Source organism: Populus alba, chromosome 1 (genome assembly GCF_005239225.2).
Source record: "Populus alba chromosome 1, ASM523922v2, whole genome shotgun sequence".
NCBI classification, from domain to species: Eukaryota; Viridiplantae; Streptophyta; class Magnoliopsida; order Malpighiales; family Salicaceae; genus Populus; species Populus alba.
Window position 1 is genome coordinate 52,578,748 of NC_133284.1, and position 20,980 is coordinate 52,599,727.

At 34.0% G+C, this 20,980-nt stretch overlaps 2 pseudogenes; one reads left to right on the forward strand and one right to left on the reverse strand.

Moving 5' to 3' along the window:
- LOC118062011 (pentatricopeptide repeat-containing protein At1g30610, chloroplastic-like) overlaps positions 1 to 17,109 on the reverse strand; it is a 29,741-nt pseudogene extending 12,632 nt beyond the window's left edge.
- LOC140954577 (putative disease resistance protein RGA3) lies at positions 995 to 4,883 on the forward strand (annotated as a pseudogene).
- Positions 17,110 to 20,980: the final 3,871 nt, after the last annotated feature.

The window sequence follows — 20,980 nt, forward strand, 5'->3', positions numbered from 1 at the left end:
TTTGCTTGACAATTTCAACTAAACAAAAGTAATGACTAATTCAACTAATTAAATTCAATACGTAGCACAAACCATTGCCAAACCATGCAGTGAACTGGAGAGTGTTCTCATCATTCTACCACTGCATGAAAGTCATATTCTCCAGCCTGTTGATAATGGAAGTATTCAGCTATCAGGGTGTGTTTGTTTATTCTTAGTTTACATGTTTACGGTGTAAAAGATAAAGTTAGATATTTGATAATACACTAAATTATGTTTTATCTGTAAGACCTAATAAAAAATTAAATTTGAAATGCGGTTTTTTGTAAAACAGTTTATACATGTTTTTAAACTGAGTTTCATAAAATTCTTTTTATTTTTACATTTCAAAAGCATTTTTTTTTAATTTAAAAAAAATTATTTTTTTCTTTACTTCAAATTATTTTTATATCTTTTCAGATCATTTTGATATGCTGATATCGAAAATAATTTTTAAAAAATAAAAAAAATATATTTTAATGCATTTCAAAGTAAAAAACACTTTTAAAAAGTAATAACAACCAAACATTTATATACATATTTTTACTGTATATAAACCTTAACTATAATTTTTATCAACCTTAACTATAATTTTTATCAAATAAATATCTAAATCCAAATAACCTCATCCAACCATATCTTTTTAAAACTTAATTTTTAAAAATTATAAACACAAAAACTATCTCAAAAATAAATATACCATCAATTTCTCAGGTTCATGATCAATAGCTTGGAATCGTTTTCTCCTGTCGGCATGGTATTTGGTATAAAGTGATACCAAATAACATGCCGACAAAGGCGTCCGTGGAATTTTCTTAGCAACATGACAGTAGTGGTTCGTGGAAGATGCTGCCAACAGCCATCAATCAATTAGGGAGGAAGGGACCCTCATGCAACTATGCTCCGTTTCATCTTTTAATATTTCACACCATGCTTCTATCTCTCTTGTGCTCAAAATTTCTTCTTTGACCCCCCACCCAAAAAAAAAAAAACAAACAAACAAAACAAACAGAGACGGAGAATATGGCAGCAGAGCTTCTTCTTCCGTTTGCCTTGGAAAGGGTGAGTTCCATTGCTGCTAAAGGGATCGAACTTGCTGCTAAAGGGATCGGACTTGCTTGGGGATTGGAGGGCCAGCTGCGAAAGCTCAACCAGTCCTTGACCATGATCAAAGATGTGCTCCAAGACGCAGCCAGAAGGGCAGTAACAGACGAGTCTGTGAAGCGTTGGCTGCAGAACCTACAGGATGTAGCTTACGATGCTGAAGATGTTCTGGACGAGTTTGCTTATGAGATTCTCCGAAAAGACCAAAAGAAGGGAAAGGTACGTGATTGGTTTTCACTCCACAATCCTGTTGCATTCCGTTTGATTATGGGTCAAAAAGTTAAGAAGATCAATGAAGCCCTGGATGAAATCCGGAAAGATGCAGCCGGATTTGGGCTTGGATTGACATCTCTACCTGTACATAGAGCTCAAGAAGTTAGCTGGGACCCAGATCGAGAGACACATTCGTTCCTTGACAGCTCAGAAGTTGTAGGAAGGGAGGATGATGTCTCTAAAGTTATGGAATTACTGACTAGCTTGACCAAACACCAACATGTCCTTCCGGTTGTCCCTATAGTGGGGATGGCTGGCCTTGGAAAGACTACTGTAGCAAAAAAAGTTTGTGAAGTAGTGCGGGAGAGAAAACACTTTGATTTAACAATCTGGGTTTGTGTTTCTAATGATTTTAGTAAAGTGAGGATTTTAGGAGAGATGTTGCAAAAGATTGATAAATCTATTGGTGGGTTGACCAATCTAGATGCAATTATGGAAAACCTTAGGAAAGAGCTGGAAAGTAAGACATTTTTTCTTGTTCTTGATGATGTGTGGAATGAAGACCGTGATAAGTGGGATGATTTGAAGGAGCAACTGTTAAAAATTACCAGCATGAATGGGAATGGTGTTGTTGTTACAACCCGCAAAAAGCAAGTCGCAGACATGATGGAGACTTCTCCTGGTATTCAGCACGAGCCAGGAAAACTAACAGATGATGAATGTTGGTCCATTATTAAGCAAAAGGTGAGTGGGGGTGGACGAGAAACAATAGCTTCAGACTTGGAGTCTATTGGAACAGAGATTGCCAAAGAAATGTGGAGGGCTTCCGTTGCTTGCTAATGTTTGGAGGAAACTCTTCACGGAAAGCAGGCAGATGTGTGGCAAGTCAATTCTAAAGAGTAGAAATTGGGATTCTCGGGATGTAAATAAAAATCCTTTGCGCATATTGAGATTAAGTTTTGATTACCTGTCATCGCCAGCACTGAAAAAATGTTTTGCATACTGTTCCATTTTCCCTAAAGATTTTGAAATTGAAAGGGAAGAGCTGGTTCAACTTTGGATGGCTGAAGGTTTTCTCAGGCCATCAAATGGGAGGATGGAAGACGAAGGCAACAAGTATTTCAATGACTTGCTTGCAAATTCCTTTTTCCAAGATATTGAAAGGAATGAGTGTGAGATCGTAACAAGTTGCAAGATGCATGATCTAGTGCATGATCTTGCATTACAGGTCTCAAAATCAGAAGTGTTAAATCTGGAGGCGGATTCGGCCGTTGATGGCGCATCTCATATTCGTCATCTGAATCTCATATCTCGTGGGGATGTTGAGGCAGCATTTCCAGCGGTTGATGCTAGAAAATTGCGAACTGTTTTCTCAATGGTTGATGTTGATGTATTCAATGGGTCTTGGAAATTCAAAAGCTTGAGAACTCTGAAATTGCGATGGTCTGATATCACAGAGTTACCAGATTCAATTTGCAAGCTGAGACATTTGAGATATCTTGATGTCTCGGATACTGCTATCAGAGCATTGCCGGAATCCATCACCAAGCTCTACCATTTGGAAACATTAAGATTCACTGATTGCGAGTCACTAGAAAAGCTTCCCCAGAAAGTGAGGAATTTAGTGAGCTTGAGACATCTTCATTTTGATGATCCCAAGCTAGTGCCAGCTGAGGTGAGACTCTTAACACGCCTTCAAACTCTACCGATATTCGCTGTGGGTCCAGATCATATGGTTGAAGAGCTGGGATGTTTGAAAGAACTAAGAGGAGCATTGAAGATATGCAAGCTTGAGCAAGTGAGAGACAGAGAAGAAGCTGAGAAGGCAGAACTGAGTGGAAAAAGAATGAACAAATTGGTGTTTGAATGGAGTGGTGATGAAGGTAACAGCAGTGTCGATAGCGAGGATGTGCTGGAAGGCCTGCAGCCTCACCCAGACATAAGAAGCTTGACAATTGAGGGTTATGGAGGTGAAAATTTCTCATCATGGATATTGCAACTCAATAATCTGACGGTGCTGAGATTGGAAGGCTGCAGCAAGTTGAGGCAACTCCCAACACTTGGATGTCTTCCACGCCTTAAGATTCTAGAGATGAGTAGAATGCCTAATGTGAAATGTATAGGCAATGAGTTCTATAGCAGCAGAGACAGCGCAGGTGTACTGTTTCCAGCACTACAAATACTCACTCTATCCTGGATGGATGGTCTTGAAGAATGGATGGTACCAGGTGGAGAAGTTGTTGCAGTATTTCCTTGTCTTGAAGAGTTGTGCATTGAGGGGTGTGGCAAGTTGAGGCAACTCCCAACACTTGGATGTCTTCCACGCCTTAAGATTCTAGAGATGAGTAGAATGCCTAATGTGAAATGTATAGGCAATGAGTTCTATAGCAGCCAGAGACAGCGCAGGTGTACTGTTTCCAAGTATATCCTCCTTATCCCAAAACACTGGAACTCCTTAAGATTCCCTAATGCAATGAGTTCTATAGCAGCAGAGGGATGGAAATTACCAGGTGGAGAAGTTGTTGCAGTATTTCCGTCTTGAAGAGTTGTGCATTGACAACTCCCAACACTTGGATGTCTTCCACGCCTTAAGATTCTAAAGATGAGTGGAATGCCTAATGTGAAATGTATATGCAATGAGTTCTATAGCAGCAGAGACAGCGCAGGTGTACTGTTTCCAGCACTACAAATACTCACTCTATCCTGGATGTATGGTCTTAAAGAATGGATGGTACCAGGTGGAGAAGTTGTTGCAGTATTTCCTAGTCTTGAAGAGTTGAGCATTCAGTATTGTGATGAGCTGAGATATTTGTCTGGTGAATTTCATGGCTTCACGTCTCTTCGAGTTTTAAGTATACGGAGCTGTCCAAAGCTGGCATCCATTCCAAGCGTACAACACTGCACAGCTCTGGTGGAATTGGGTATATATGGGTGCGGTGAGTTGATCTCAATTCCTGGTGATTTCCGAGATTTGAATTCTTTGAAGAAATTGATTGTTAATGGGTGTAAATTGGGAGCTCTTCCAAGCGGACTACAATATTGTGCATCTCTAGAGGTATTATCAATAATTGATTGGAGTGAGCTTATCCATAGCAATGATTTTCAAGAATTGTCTTCGCTTCGAAGTTTATGGATTAGCTGTTGTGATAAGCTCATCAGTATTGATTGGCATGGTTTACGACAATTTGCCTTCTCTTGTTGAATTAGAAATCACCAGGTGTCCCAGTTTGCAGAGATATCCCAGAGGATGATTGGTTGGGCGGCCTCACCCAACTGCAGGAATTGAGCATCGGTGGTTTCTCAAGAGGAGATGGAGGCTTTTCCTGTAGGAGTTTTTAAACTCATTCCAACACCTCAACTTGAGTGGGTCCCTCAAATCCCTATTCAGATATTGGATGGGATAAACTGAAGAGTGTACCACACCAACTTCAACACCTCACTGCCCTCGAGAAATTAGGATAATGTATTTCGATGGAGAGGAGTTAGAGGAAGCATTGCCAGAATGGATGGCCAACCTTTCTTCTCTTCAATCCTCTTCTGATTTATAATTGCAAGAATCTCAAGTATATGCCAAGTTCAACAGCCATTCAACGGCCTCTCCAAATTAAAGGAATTGGTGATTATGGGGATGTCCACATCTTAAAGAAAATTGTAGAAAGGAGAATGGCTCTGAGTGGCCCAAGATTTCTCATATCCCAATCAACATATGGGTACACATGTTTAGGTAAATTGGGGTTTTAATTATTCCGTTACTTTGTAGTATGCTGAGGAGAGAGAACCAATTAAAGTATTTAAATTAATGAAAGCAATAATTAGACTTCATTATTTTAAGAATGATTTATTTCTCAATATCCCAACATTCTTTTAGACTAATATCAAAATTAACCAAATCAATTATAATCAAAAGCAATTATTAGATACTAATATCTTATTATCTTTTATTATTATGTTAACCAAATTTATACTTGTGATCAATGATAATATTAAAACCATAAATCATTATATTAATAACCATAAATCATTATTTTCTGTGGAATATATAGGACGGACACTATCAAATGTCATTATTATTTAGCTTCTACTATGTATCAAAATATACACATATCAATGATAAAATCAATAGCAATCCAGCATTATTCTAATATCATTCTTATAAAATAATTTAACTTATATTTATTGCATTGTCTATGCAGTATTATTTATTTTAAAATCATCAACTTTATATACAATTATGATTCTTAAAAACAAACCATTAAATCTTAAAATTAAAATACTTTATATACATATGAATTTAATGATGATTTGTTAAAATTGAAAAATTATAACCATGAAGTCAATAATTTAAAATGTCATTAGACTTTTGCTTTCTAAAAAAATTACCTAATCATTTCTTGCCTAACCAATTTTAACTTAGCTAATTTCATTTAATAACAACCAACAAGATTATTACTGAGATTACTAACCAATTACTTTTTAGTAGCAAATGCAATTAAAAGCTAAAAAACACTCTTTAGTTGACCCCAAGATTAAAAAAAAAAAAAAGGCAAACTGGCTCCCGCTTATTATAAAAATATAGATTTATAAATCTATATATTGATAATATATTATCTAACTCCAACCATTTTGAATTTTTAGCGTTGTTTATCTTTCAATGGCTAACACCGTGTTAGCTATTTTAACTGTTGTAGGAACCTCCAAGACGCGACACCATGGAATGGTTATTTGAAGCTTATGCAGACTAGTGTTTATCGGGCTAAATGGTGGATAAAATGTGTGACTTGCACAATTTTCTGTGGTATTTATGAGATAAATGTGTTGTCAGAATGGATAGTTAGAGTTGTTGTGGTAATTATTGTAGCTATTGTTTGTAGTTTGAAAATTATTTTATAAAAAAGTACTTTTAATTGAGGTGGTAAAAAATAGATGTTTGGTTAAAACTGGAAATTTGAGATTGAAGAAAAAATAATTTAATGTGTTTGGTTAAGAATGCTTTTAAAATTGAGGTTATAAAATAATTTTAAAAAATATATTTTAATATGATGATTTTTAACTATTGCTATTAAATCATAAAAATAAATCATACTTATATAAAATATTTTTTTTTATTATTCCATTGAACGATATACAATTCCATCACGTCTGAAATACATCCAACAATTTTCTTGGTTTCTTTAACACGCAACAACATAACTTGTAAAATATAATCAGGAACAAATTAGAATTGTGATCAAATTCTGCAAATACTATGTCATCAAGCAAATATAACACAATTAAAAAATAATTTTTTTTTTCTGGGTCGGACTCCGGTTCAATGCATTTTACTTCTCCACGAAAGGCAACCATCCTACACTATTCACTGAACAGTGTAGCATGCCTCCACTGTTCAGTGAAAAGTGGAGGCATGCTACACTGTTCAGTGAGCAGTGTAGCATGGTTGCCTTTTGTTGCCGCGCCAAGAAAGCAGTAGCTTGCTGCTTTCCATCTCCATGCGTTCCGCACGCAATTTATTTGTGGGAGACCGATGCACATTAAGTAGTTTTTTTTTCTTAACCAAACATTTATTCAGTGCATTTTTGAAGAAACGCAAACTCTAACGCGTAGCCAAACGGGATCTTAGTGGCCATGGAAATGGCCGTCCCAAGCCACCGCCGACTTGCTCCTAGTGTTATTACTGGTTTTATAACAGTTCGATGGCATTATAGTAAATTATAAAAGAAAATAATTCACGACACAAGAAAAACTTAACCAAGATTTCTTGATGTGTAATTGTATAATAATATTTTTTACCATTGTCGGATGGGAAAAAAAAAATCAAAAGCTAAAAGTATTTAATTGATTAAAAAAATGTGGTTAAATTTGTGATATCTAATCCTTGATCGGTAGTAAACTATATGCTATATTACTCTATTCACGAAAAATATCTTCATATTGGACTTTAAAAATAAATATAATCTCAGTTCCATCTAATACATATAAAATCACTAACAGGTTATATATATATGTTGATCGAGCTTCAAAATAACTTTTAAAAATCTTTTCAAACACTTAGCTTTTAAGGGGAAAAAAAAGGAGACAAAAGCCACTAGTTCTCAAACAGGCACTAATAAGGGTGTTCGGGAGTGTGATTGTGGTTATTTTTAAAAGTATTTTTTTACTAAAAAAATAAAATTAAAATAATTTTTTATTTTTTTAAAAATTATTTTTTAATATCCGCACGTCAAAATGATATGAAAAACACTAAAAAAATATCAATTTGAAGCAAATAAAAAAATTAATTTTTTAATTTTTTTAAAAACACTTTTGAAATGAAAAAAAAACAGAGTTTAAATATACTATTTACCTTACATTGTTTTTTTTTTAAAAAACAAATAAATTATCGTCCAAAGAAAAAACAAGAATTGATTTTTTTAACATTAAAATCATAAAAAATATATTAATTTAATATTTTTCAAGTAAAATAAACTCCTTTTTTTTTTTACTCTTCATTGATCATTTTATTCATTTTTTATCTCCTTTTTAGAGATAAAAAGAAGATAGCAAAGAGATGAAGGCATGTGTAGTAGTTTTTTTATTTTTATTTTTGTTGCTGCAAAAATGACACGATAAGAATGGCTAAAAAGTCCTTGAAGATTAGTAATAGTTTTTATACTAGTATAATCTCAATCTTAGTAGAACCATTAGTAGCGACCAATGACTTATTCCATATCATACCCTTTTCATGTCATCTTGATTCTCTAAAATCTCCTTTCTCTCTATCTCTCTCTCTTCTCTTTTTTCATTTCGATAAATTAGGATAAAAACAACATATTTTTATGTTCGCTCTTAACAACTTCCCTTTTCTTTCATTACTATATTAAGGGTATAAGTATTACATTGTTTGTTATGCATGGCATTCTTATCATATTATCATGGTCTATACAGCATTAAATGACATACATCCATAGACACAACATCATATCAAATACTATATAAATATCTCTTACCTATAAAAAATAAAACAAGATAATATTCATCCATGATTACATTGGGATCTCGATTCATCTACTTCAATTGTAGGGTATATGGTGTTTTTTTTTTTAAGTTGCAACTTCTCTACTACTTCAATTAACACCACCTTTTCACAATTACCACTATCAATAATCAAATTAAATACACTGTCCTTGAAGGTACAAGTTGAAAGAAAAAGACTAGTGTGTAGCCAATCATGATTTGAATCACTTTTAAGAATAAGCAAACTCTTTTGGATAATTGAGGGTAGCACCATCATTATCTTAGAAAACCTCCTCACTACCATATTAATCATCATAAATAGGATCACTTCTCTTCTCATTATGCTATTTTACTTACAAATGTTTACACTTACGACTCTTTGGTTTATGACACTTATAAAATTCAATGTCCTAATTCATCATATCTAAAACACTAAAATTTTAAAATCATATCTAGAACTTGAACTTTAACTTGTGATATATTTAGTTATCGATTCGGGCTAAATGAATGATATTTTTTTTGTTAGCGCACACCTCCTTGTTATTTTGGTCAAATCAAAAGCCACCTTTGTTAATTACCCTAATAACTTATTGTTTATCCATAATCAAAGCTCTCTTATAGGCTTACAAAACTATTTATAAAGAATGCAAACACAATACATCTTGCATGAACTATCATAATCTACTTTAAGTACCTAGCAATCAACTACTCTTTCTGAAAAAAATCATTCTTAGTCACCGTTGGTAGAGTTTTCAATGTACTTAGCAATAGTTCTCCCATCCCAATGTATGGAGTCATTGTAAAAAGTTTAAATGTATCCAAACGGAAAAAAGTGTTCCTTTATCTTTCTCTTTAATTGCTTCCACCAAGCATAAGCTCGCCCTTTTAATCTAATACCAATAAGCTTCACCCTTATCTGCTCTTAAACTTTTATGCACTTGAAAATCCTTTATACTTCATTCAACTAAACGATAAAACTCTTCCACTTGTAAAGTTCCTACAAAATTAGAAAGTTTAATTTAAAAATCAAAATCTCCATGAAGTGCTGCCCAATTAAAAGGTTGCCTCCTCTAGATTAGCCATGGTTCACAATTACTCTCCTCTTATTCTTGTTGGGTGTTTTATTTCAATTATCACGTAAGCTTTGCGATCTACCTTTGTATATCCTCAATTTCTAGCTCATGAACCTGTTTTTCTAAAGAGAAAACCTCTTCATCCTCTCCTTGAACATGTTTATTTTTATTATTTTTTCCAGCTATGGTTATTTAACAGCATACAACAAGCAAACAATAATCAAAGATTGTTAGGTTCTGATACCATCTAATATAAACAGAAATAATACAAAAAAATAGCAAAAACAAACAACACAATTTCTACTAAAAAGGATCATCACACCAAAAACCAGAATTCAAAATTTTATTTCTTAATAATTTACCATGTCAAGTAGTTTTCCTTTGTAAGAGATTTACAACTCCTTAAATAAACTAAAAAAAACACCTAAACAAACTAAAAACCTTGAAAATTAAAAAAAACAATAAAATTCATAAACAAAATAAAAAATAAAATTATTAAACATAATATTTTAAAATAAATAGAAAAAATATAATAACTAAGAAAAACCAATTTTCCAAAAAGAAAAAATAATCTCCTCGAAAACTCTATTGTCCCTTCATTTATTCGACTAGCTAGTTTGGGCATGTAATCACAATACGAGGCTTCAAGACACCTTGCTCATACATTATTTATAACCACACTAAGGAACACACAATATCACAAGCATTAACAAGTAGATACATCTAGATACATCTGAAGCCATTTTAAAGGCTTACCTCACCTTCATAGAACTTGGATACCTATAACAAGCTTGACAGCTTGAAATGTTACTTTACACAACAGATTTGAAGTTTCTATCCCATCGAGTCCTTTTGCATAGTAGTAGGTCGCCAAGCCCTTTACAGTGGTTTCTTGATAGATTGCGGAAGCTTTATACTGATAGAAACTCCTTAATTGGTCCACATAGTCTTGAGGCATTCTCAGGACGAATAATTTCAAGACTCATTCTCACCCTAAACCTTATCACATTAAGATTTCAAGGATTTTCATGATTTAACTGTACAGAAAATCTATGTTAAATTGAATCCAGGAACCTTTACACGAGGCCTATTATAATCACTACAGGATATTAATAGATTTTGCAATACAGGGTTTGGTGAGTTGCTTTGAGCAGCAAGCACACGCACCTCATGCATTAGCCGCATGATGGTGTCCTTTCTAAACCGCTGAGCGTTTTCTTCGAATAAATTCAAACCAGGCACTTTTGCAGAATGCTTGAGACTCTCCAGCAGAATTTGTGGTAATACAAGCAAGAGCAGAATCGAAGTCTTCTTTTTCAAGCATCATGCAAAATCTTTGTTTGACAAGAGGCGGCGAAGGAATCCTATCTTCCTGCTCCAAGTGCTTCCAAGTTATTTCCAAAACTTCTCCCTACAGTCACAATGGGAATTTGTAACTTCTCTTGAATTGAAGATTAGAAACAAAAAGAACACTATTGATGTTGTTTAATCGTTGCCACTACACACATACTGCATGTATTTTTGTTTTTATTAATATAGGCATGAACAATTCTTTTAGTACTAAATCTGAAGTCTTGAAAGGATAAAGTGAGAAATTGCAATTTTCTTGACAGTTTATATCTAAAATTTTGAAGAGGATAAGGACAAGAAAGTTAGATTTCATAACTCTGAATTCTGAGATTTTACACTTCCTAAAATTTTCAGAATTCAGAATTTTCTAACAGATGAAATTACCTAGAAGCATTTTACAAAGATTGCGTCCAAAGTGTACTAAAAAAGATAAGTTCTTATCATCCCTCCTAAGGAATTCAACAAGGCATCCATTTTATTCCTACAAGTGCTTTTGACTGTTCTCATATAATAGCACCTTGAATCAGGCTATTCAGTCAGGACGTAGATGCAGTTTGGCAGCCTAGTGTTATTTTTATGGAGATGCTATTAACATCCATTTCAATAATATGTTCACGTACAAGTGTAATTTCAAATAATCACAATAGATTTGAGAAGTACCTTTCCAGCTCTAGAAGCATCCAGTACCATTCGAAGATGACGGTTTGCATTGAAGTGGAACCCATGGCGCAACATCTTTTGATAAACATACTCAAAATCATCCCACCTGTTCTCTGCAATGCTTGCATCAAGCATGGTGTTGAAAGTATAGATATCTGGTATTACCCGAAACTTGTAATCAGATCTTCTGCTGATATGATTGCCATCATCTAACATCTTGTTGAAAAGCTCGTTTGCTTCTTCAAACAATCCATGTTCTAGATACGCTTTCAGCATTATGTTGCAAGTAACAAGATTTGGGGGGCAAAAGTTCCTCATTTGATTGAAGATGTACACAGCGTTTTGAATGTTTCCAGAGTCCAGACAAGCTTGGATTAAGCCAGTGTAAGTTACTACAAGCGGCTTATTAGCAACCTTGCATATTTTCTCAATCTGTGAAATGAAAGGAGGTTGTGATGGATTGTTTGTTCAAAGAAAAGCTAGTGGTAATAATAAGCACACAAATTGTAGGTAGTTGAAGTGACACCAAACCTGTTGCAATCTAATTGTTTGTATCATGGAGTTTTACAAAAGCATCAATGAGTGTACAAAATATATAGCTTTAAAGCTTGCAAACTATTAAATGCCTAAAGAGACATCCCAGCAGTTAGGAAAGGGCCCCAACTGTGCAGCCCAAGGCTTCTTCAGTCTCTCAATGAACCAAAGACGCACTTGCAAAACATGCATATTCTTTGTGCATTCAACAGTAGTATAAGCTGAAACCTTAACTGGGCAGGCAACAGTTATCAATACACAGATTTTTGCTTTTTGCAGTGATATAGCTCCCCGTGCTCATAAACTCTAATTAGCAACACACCATTCAATGCATGCGGATCGTTTAGCTACAATACAGTGTTCTTTATATTCAGTTTTAAACATACATGCACAACAGAAACATAGTAGATTAAGCATAAAAAGATTACCAGATCTAGTGCTTCTTGACACCTTCCAGATGTACAGAGACAGCGTGCAAGATCATAATAAAGAGCAGCTGAGCCCACAATTCCCCGTCTTTCCATATCTTTAACAGCCAACACAGCCTCTTCTGTCTTACCCTCTCTCCAAAAAGTATTGACGAGAACTGTATGTAACAAGAATTTGATTTCAAAATGAGGTTCTATAAAATCAAATGGAAGAAATGATAGATCAGTCAAGCACCTTTATAAACTAAGGCATTTGGAATGGAAGACTTCTGAACTTTTTTGAAGAACTCATGAACCAAGTTGTACTTGCCACAAGCAAGCATGACCTGCTCAAGTATGAGGCAGAAAACCATTTTATCATTTCCTGGTTATTACAAAAACTAAGATGTATATTCAAGAAAATGAGAATATCTAGCAAACTGTTACCAGTTCCATAAGTCCACTTTATAATACAACATGAGGCTTTTCATAGGAAACATTTTTCTTGATGGTAGGCAGGTCAAAAGGATAGCTCATGCTCATATGCTTTGACAATGATATTTCACACCAAAACCACCCTAAAAGATGCTAAAAGATGCTAGATTGAGCACCTATCTTAAAGAGCAGAAAATGATGGGAAATTATCACTTCATGATGCCATGAAATGGTACCCCCTCTTACTACTGAAAACTAACATTGGAATCCAACAGTAACAGATAGTAGAAAGTACCACATGAACACATGAGAGTGAATCAAGATCAAACAACCCTTAGAATTATCTTAATTGTGAAGTATCAAGGTGCAGTCATTTGAATATGAACCATAAAATTGAAAATGAGAAACAGAAAGCCCAACCAGAGAATTGATATTGTACAGCAAGTTCATATGACACCCTATTCAACCAAACTGATGTACCTAGGTTAGGTTACTAACTTCATACTGCACAAATCAAAGTCTTTTTTCTAAATTAAACCTTTTATTTAGCACTGGGTAAAACCTGGGGTACGTTCAAACCTCTCAGCCATCATGCACCAGGCAACAGGTGAGATGAATCTCTGGACGACACCATAGAGGTTGGTGGTAGGATTTGAACCAACAGTTCATGATGTACTTGTACTCAGAAAAAATAAGTCCATGTGCTTAGATTAGAAGTCTAGTTCTATGAACAGCTCTATGAAAGTTGAATTATGGAGTGATAATCATAGTAGCAAGTCAGCAAACATGACTAGCTGTTTATCAGAACAATGATAAACTCATACAACAAGGTATTGCTAAGAATCTAAGATACAGGTTCTGCTGATGTGAAATATTGTTAAGAACCATGGATAGTAAAAACAGCTATTACCTCCATAACCAGTCCATACGTTGCAGTAGAAGGTTGCACATCCTTTTCCTTCATCTGCTGTAAGACCCAAAATGCACCTTCCCATTGTTTTCGCCGAACACAAGCATTTAGGACCTACATACAGAAGGAATGTCAAAATGCCGTGGATGATCCTAGCTGGATTTATGCATTATGTAAATTGAAATGATTCACAGCTAATTGATTGAATATGCCAAGGGAAATAGATAATGCATGATCAGCAAGTTATGGCACAAGTCCATCCTTGGTGTTACACCCAATTTGTGGGAAGAGATGCAATGGATGAGATAGTCGAAATTCTTAGAATGATCATAAGACTACGGAAAATATGCCCTCTCAAAACAATATACAGTAATGATTTTACAAAGAACACAAAGCAACCTTTCAGGTCATCTCAAATTTAACAAAGTATGCTTATTGTTTAATCTGTTGATAACAAGATCAGTTCATACCTAGAGAACATGCAGAAAAACTATAGATTTTTAGATAACAGAGATAAGTCAAAACTTAGCTTAATGGGTATCATTTGGAAAGGTGTAGATTCAATGAAACGAACTTGTCATCCAAAAATTTCAGAGGGCTATTATGTCATCCAGCATAAGCATAAGGTGATGCATTATACTGGGTTTAGCAATTTCTTAAATATCCATAACATTAGCTTCTACCTTGATAACAGTTTTGAACTATCATGTATTTCAGGCTGACTTTGAGCACATGCCCACAAACACATGCATGCAGAGTTAATTACATTTGACATGCTTGGGACAACTAACAGTCATCAATATGGGTTTTGAAGGAAAAATTATAGTGCAGAGGTTACAGACAAATCTTTTCCAGATATAGACGGCTAGTTTACTGCCAAGTGTCACTAACCGCATTGTAGACAACAATATCAGGTTCCAACCCTAGGTCCCGCTTCCCAAGTGCCCCAGATTTGAACTTCTTGGGAGGAGATCGCATGCTATCTATGACATCAAAAAGTTCCTTCATATATCCTGCTTGTCCGAGAGTGACAGCTATAGAACGATAAGCTACTAGGTCAGGATACAAACACATTTCTTGCTGGAGAGAACAGGGGAAAAAAAGAAGAAGAAGCAATGACACAAGTCAGTGAGGATTTCCTTTTATATTGTTCAATTAAATAACCTTGTATTACATGAGAAAGGAGCAAGGCATCAGATGAAAATTCTTGAGCATTACCTGCATTGCATGAAATAAATTGAGTGCCTCCACAGGTCTCTTTGCCTTGCCAAGTACATGAAGTGCAGTTGTGTAAACATGACTGTATCAAGACATGATGATTTACCCAAATTATCAATCAAAATTTCCAATTTTGTGAACTTATGCAAGAGAGGATAAAATTTTGGATTGAGTGATACAAGTCATGAAAACTATATTTAGAAACAGAACAAGCTTTTTTTCTGCAACGTTAAAAGGTAAAAGAGTATATGTTGCAAAAAAGCTACACTCCAAAGAACTAAAGTGGGCTTCTCTTTCCTTACAGGACAGAGATTCACCCAGCAGTATGATGATGTTCAATTTAATCAATTATGTAGAACAATCTAGATTTTGTCTGGGAAGAAACTCTGAGAGATTATCTTTGAAATTTACCAAGCATCAAGATAAATTCCATTGCTCCTTGAATTTCAGTACTCCGTACTCTAGAAAGGCATTCTCCGTTCATGCATACAAACAGCAGTGCAAAGAAGATGAGAAGATGTTACCTTAGCCTGTTGGATTTATAGCGTTCTCGTATGTTAAGCCACTCGATAACTTGTAGCACTCGCCTCCAATTGCCCAATTTACCCAATATCTGGATAATCCTCAATACAGAATGATCTGTATATTTAACTCTAGCACTACGCATTGCCTTAGAGAACATCCACTCAGGCATATCAATATCAGCACCATTTAACCTGCCGAAATGTGCTACTTCAACTTGGCATGATAAATGAATCATCAAAGATACAAAGAATGAGACTGGTTCAAATGAAGCAATGAGCTACTTCAACTTGGCATGATAAATGAATCATCAAAGATACAAAGAATGAGACTGGTTCGAATGAAGCATAGAAAAGATAGATGTACATATTTAATGTAAGAGAACTTGTATGTTCACAACGTTATTGACACAAGCACACATGCCCACATTGAAGAAAGAATAGACAACTATTAGAAATTAGAAAGTTAATTTGATCTGATTTAAAATTGGGAATAGACAATTATTAGGAATTAGAAAGTTCACTTATCTATGATGTAAAATTTTTACCTAAACTTAATATCTATGACTTGATTTTATACTGGTATATAAAAATTACATCTAAAAATACAAAGAAAGGATATGTTAAAAAATCCAAGACAAAGAAAACAAGATTTGAATTAGAAATTATCAGGAACAAATTTCATTCCTAGTAAAATTAAAAATTATTAGGAATTGCTAAAAATATTTAGAATATGAGCATTTTAAGCACATGGATTTAGTTAGGAATTCCACTGGAATGCAGGTTCTCGAGAATTACTTTCTAAAACAAAACATCATCCACACAAAAAGACATTCCCTTCATTGATGTCTTAACAACTTGTTCCTCCATAATTTGTTTACTTTTATATGAACTGTCCTGCTTTTTGGAAAGAACAAACCAAGTAAGAAACCAACGGCACCCCTTGCCCCCCAAGGCTAAGGCTGTCCCACCACAACAAAACTGCTTGGTGTGACTGTAATCTAAACATGTAGTGAGGAGAAGGGGCACATTAATCTCTGGACCACTTGTTACAGTGGCAAATCAGAGTCCAATGAATTCAAAAATGTATCAGGTATCAGTACACAAAGTTGGAAAAATAAACAGGGACGGAGACATTGTATTGGAAATGCTTCTTTTGACATGAATCAGATTGCTTTGCTCTGTTACATGAAGACTGGTACAATTACACAGCATAGATCAAAATACCAAATAGCTTAGCTACACAGAATTTGCACACACATGCCAATAAAATCTTGTTAGTTGTAATGAAAGGATAGTTAAAGTTCAGTTGAGCTTATGAAGAAAAAAAGAGAGAATATATAAGAGTATAGATTACACACCAGTTTCCTAGCTTCTGAATCTTCTCCTCTATTTTCCACATCGGAACTTTTGTCTTGCCAATAACATCATTGGATTGCTCAAAGCTTTTAAAGGCAGCCCTTTCCACTTCAAAATCCTCACCATATCCCCTTTCAAGAAAAGCCTGGTCACTTCTTTTTGATAATCTGTTTTTCTGCACATATCTCTTGTCAGTAATTTTATCAGCTTGACTACGATTCCTGACAAGTCCACCATTCATTTTGTTGACATAACATGATGACATCCTTTTACAAGGAACTTATCGGGGCACCAAACTCCAAACTAGCAGTTCTGCCTGTTTGCACAATAGAAGCCGATGTCTGTCATTTGGGCCTCTGTATTAATATAGGATGTTTATCTAAGGGCTACTCAATTTATTGGGCCCAAAAAGTAACCTTTCAAGCAAGGTTGTCAATTCCGTTCTGTTCCGTCTGGAACGGCCGAAACATTTCATACCAATTTAAAAAACGGAACAAAACGGAACAAATTTCATCTCATTTTAAATCTCGGTCCGTTCCGGATTTTTCAGCTAAATTCCGCCTGAAACGTTCCGGTTTCATTCCACATGTTCCGTTCCGCTCTTGAAAAGCCATTGAATCTTGCTCAATTTTATTAATTAAACCACCCGATTATAAAAAACTCTTTTTTATTACTATTTTCAATAGCAATGATATTAATAATAATATTAAAAATTATTATTACTATTTTCATTAACAATGATATTAATTTTTTAAAATTAGATTTATCACTAATATATATGGTTTATATTTATGTTGTTTTTTTTCATGTTTACACTTTGTAGGAATTTGAGCATAAAAAAAAATGCTTTAGATTCCATTAGCCACTTGATAACGTTGAACTAACTTTATATTTAAAATATTTTTGTTAAAATATTTTACTTTCATAATATTTTGATATTTTATTTAAATTGAATTTACTTTAAGTTAAAGATCTATTTAATCTTAACTATTTAGAAATATTTTAAAAATTTGAAATTATATTTGTTTGGCATTGTGTTTGTATTGCATAATTTATAATTAATTTATCTTGAATTTGAATTATTTTTGTTGAATATATATATATATATATATGAACAGTACAACCCCGAAACGGCACGCCAAAACATTCCGAAACTGAAACATTCCATTCCAATTGAAAAAACAAAACACCTACCGAAACGGAATTGACAACCTTGCTTTCAAGTTCTCCTACTTCCACTTGTGAAACCCAAACAAAAAATCAAGACAAGACCCAGATTTTAAATTAGAAGAATCAACCCAATTGATCTTATTTTTTTAGCCAAAAGAATCAAAAACAACATCGTTCGTTTAACTGATTGAACATTGGAGTTTTGATTAGGTCAAAATCTAGGATTATGAAGTTTTTTTTATTTGATGGTAAAAGTATTTTCAAACTAGCATGTACATCAACGGAAACTATAACTTTTTTTCCAGTGATGTTAATGCCTTGTTTGTTTTAGGAATTTATTTTTCTAAAAATTATTTTCCACATTTTTTCATGTTTGATAAACATAAGAAAAGTTGGTCAAGAAAACTGAATTCCAATCAAAGAAAAAAAATAATTTTATGGCAGTAAAGTGTTTTCCTTTCCTTATTCTAAGAAAAACAATTTTCTTTTCTTTGTTGACAAAACGTGTATTATCTAAAATACAAATTTCTAACTCTCTCTGTGTTAAATCTTTTACAGAACAATTGAGGCATCTCTCAGCTCTTTTTTCAGGTAATTTTTTTTTCCTCAAATGTCTTTGTTTATCTTATGTTTTCATCCTTTTTATTTTTAATCTGTAGTTATAATAATAGTATAAATCTTGTGATATATTTGTTGTGTTTTTTTCATGATTTATCTTGTTAATTTACTACAAGCCATGCTCTGTATTTTTTTTTTCAGAAACCAAACAATACAATGCAATCCATTCAACCACAGCAAACCCAAACCCCTGGGAAAAATCAACCACAACAAACCCAAAATTTTTCCTAGAAACCAAACACAGCAAACCCATACACAAACACAACAAACTCAGAGAATCACCATTCCTTCGTTTCGCCACTTAAAGAATCACAACAAACTCAAAGAATCACCATTCCTTCGTTAAGCCGATGGCACCCTTTGTTTCGCCATTCCTTCCCTGTCGAGCCACTCTTCACCAGGCAACCCATACACAACAAACCCAAACCCCTGTATTTTTTCCAGAAACCAAACACAACAACCCATACACAGCAAACCCAAACCCATTTTTCCCATGCTATGATTTTTTCATAGAAACCGGGTTTGCTGTGTTTTTTCATAGAAACCAAACAAAACATTTTGTTTGGTTTCTGTGAAAAAAACACAGCAAACCCATGCTCTGTTTCTCATTTTGTTTTATCAAAAAGATATGCTTTCAATTCCCCTCCATCTCTTCATCTTCCTCTCCTTTTCTTTAATTGCTTCTCTTCTAGTAGAACCCGACCCACTCAATGCCCCCTTCCCAAATCTGCTACCTTTGGCTCTCTATCTCCTTCTCTTATGCTTTCTTGTAAATGCTTTTCTTCTCTGTTGATGATATGTGTTTCGTGTGCTTTTTAGGTGTGATGTGTGTGCATTGATGGTGATGCACAGTGATGTTGTGTGCGTTAATGATGATGATGATGCACAGTAATGAAAGGGGAATTGGTTTGGGTAGAAATCTTAGACCGTGAAATATTATGTGTGTTGATGATGATGATTATACATAGTAATGAAAAATTGAAATGGTTTGGGTAGAAAACTTGAGATCGTTAAATATTTATATACATAATTCATTAATAAATTATTGCATTGTTTGTTTTGGGATACAAAATTCATTATATAATTATTTCCTTTAAGGCATTGTTTGTTTTGGGAATCAGCTTCTTTGAGCATAATTTATTGTATTGATTATGTAAGTATTTTATATGCTTTTTTAATGTTTATTTCCCCAAATTTTTAGGTTTTGTTAGCAGAAAACTTCACTTTTTTGTTATGGATAGTAAGATTATTCATGAAGCATGTATGGGAGCAGTTGTAACTGTGATAGCTACAGGGGTAGCTATTATTGAACAAGAAAGAAATAGAAATTATATACCAAGAGAACCACGTATAAATGCAATTGCTCAATGAGAATTCTATATGGATAGCATTTTGAATCGAGGTGATAGACATTGCGTCGAATAAATTCGTATGAAACCAGTTGTCTTATATAATTTGTGTGATGTTCTCACAAGTCATGACCTATTACGATCAACTCAAAATGTGTTTATTAGGGAGTAAGTAATTGTGTTCTTACAAATTGTAGGCTAAAACCAACCAAATATTTCGTTTTATTAGTGGTATATACTATAGGCCAGTTAAAACTATCTATCGTTACTTTAGAATTGTTTTAAAAGCAGTTCTTAAGTTATACAAATACCTAATTAAGGACCCAGGAGATACAGTTCCCGCAGAGATAATGAATGATCGAAGATTCTATCCTTATTTTAAGATATGAGAACAATACCAATATTTTTATACTTAATTAATTACATCTAGAAGAAAAGGTTATAAATTATTTTTTCATGTTTATATAGGATTGTATGGGAGCAATTGATGGTACCCATGTTCCTGCAAATGTTCCTGTTGAGATTCAAGGAAAGTTTCGAGGTCGAAATAAGGAACAACACAAAATGTTTTAACAGCTATAACTTTTGATTTGAAGTTTATATATATTTTAGCTGGCTAGGAGGAAAGTGCACATGATTCACAAGTTTTGGGTGATGCATTATCAAGACCTAGTGGTCTAAAAATTCCAGAAGGTATATAATAAAGTATTTATTATATGCAATAAACATATAAAATGTTTAATTAGCTAAAGATAGTAAAAGGTTTTTTTTTTTTCTAATTTGTAGGGAAATATTATCTTGGTGATGCTAGTTACAATATTTGAAAAAGAATCATTGATCCTTTTCGTGGAGTTCGACATCACTTGAACGAGTTTACAGAACATTCATTAGAAAATAAAAATGAGCTATTTAATTTTCGACACTCTTTGTTGAGAACTGTTATTGAGCGAAGGTTTGGTATTTTGAAGAGTCGTTTTAGATCAATTGATGGAAAATCTTTTTGGTCTTATGAAACACAAGTAGATGTTGTGCTTGCATGTTGTATTATTCT